Genomic DNA, 1163 nt, shown 5'->3' with positions numbered 1-1163 from the left:
TTTAATCTGTTTTAAGTTTTAATTTTGCTTTGTTTCTGGTAAATATATAAAAATCTATAAATCTATCTTTTAAATTGAGAATTTATTCCATCTTAATGTATTGTAATCCCTGATGCTGCTTCATTTCTAGCATCTAATCTTGTGATTTGTATTTACTTTTCTTTGATTTTCTATTTACTTTGCTCTTTTCCACCCCCTGCTTTATACTATGCAGTTGTGGTCAAGAATGTGGGGTCTAGAGATAGTCTGTCTGGGCTTGGATCTATCACTTTCTACTTGTGCAATCTTAACCAGGATACCTAATCTCTTTGAGTCTCAGTTTCCTTATATACAAAAAGGAATAATATCCACCTCAAAGTGATAAAATACATAAAGCACTTAAAATAGTGACTGGCTTATTCTACATGCTCCGTTTTAGTGCCTTTGTTTTTATTCTCTTTTTAAACAAGTGTTTTAGAGATTGCTCTTGAATTTTAATGAACATAATAGATACTGAAAGTTAAAGTCTATTGCTTAACCCACCCATTGAATTTTGTATATCAATAGTTATATATTTGTTTCCATAAGTTCATTTGGTTCTTTAAAAAAATTGAACTGTTCTGTTTTATGATGTCCTGATTTTTTCATTATATTTTCTGTGATCTATTATTTTTTAAATGAGTCACCTGTACTTATTTTATACTTTAAAAAAAATTCTTTCATAATTTTAGGCTCTTTAATACTAATTATCCTGGGATTTTGGTATTTGCTATTTCTACTCATGGTTATTACCAACTTAGTTGTTCTTAGTCTTGAGAGAGAGAGAGAGAGAGAGAGAGAGAGAGAGAGAGAGTGTTTGTGTGTGTGTGTGTGTGTGTGTGTGTGTGTAGTAGTAGTAGTAGTAGTAGTAGTAGTAGTAGTAGTAGTAGTAGTAGTAGTGTGAGCTTCTTTTCAGCAACTATTATTTTTTTCCCTGGATTGTCCCATGCACCTGGTTTGTATAAAGTTTCCCTAGAGAACAAATTTGTGTTCTTAGCAACCAAGTGATCTGATCAATTGCGAATTATGTTCTTTTTGTTTGTTTGTTTTGGCTTGGGGATTCCTACATCATAAGTGGAATATAAATTTGGATCCCATGTCCAACATGAAGCATGAGCTTGTAGTTTAGATTTTTGAAGGGAGGC

This window comes from Pteropus vampyrus, unplaced genomic scaffold (genome assembly GCF_000151845.1).
Source record: "Pteropus vampyrus isolate Shadow unplaced genomic scaffold, Pvam_2.0 Scaffold102, whole genome shotgun sequence".
Taxonomy (NCBI): domain Eukaryota; kingdom Metazoa; phylum Chordata; class Mammalia; order Chiroptera; family Pteropodidae; genus Pteropus; species Pteropus vampyrus.
The sequence above is the reverse complement of the archived record's forward strand: the minus strand, read 5'-3'. Positions refer to the sequence as shown.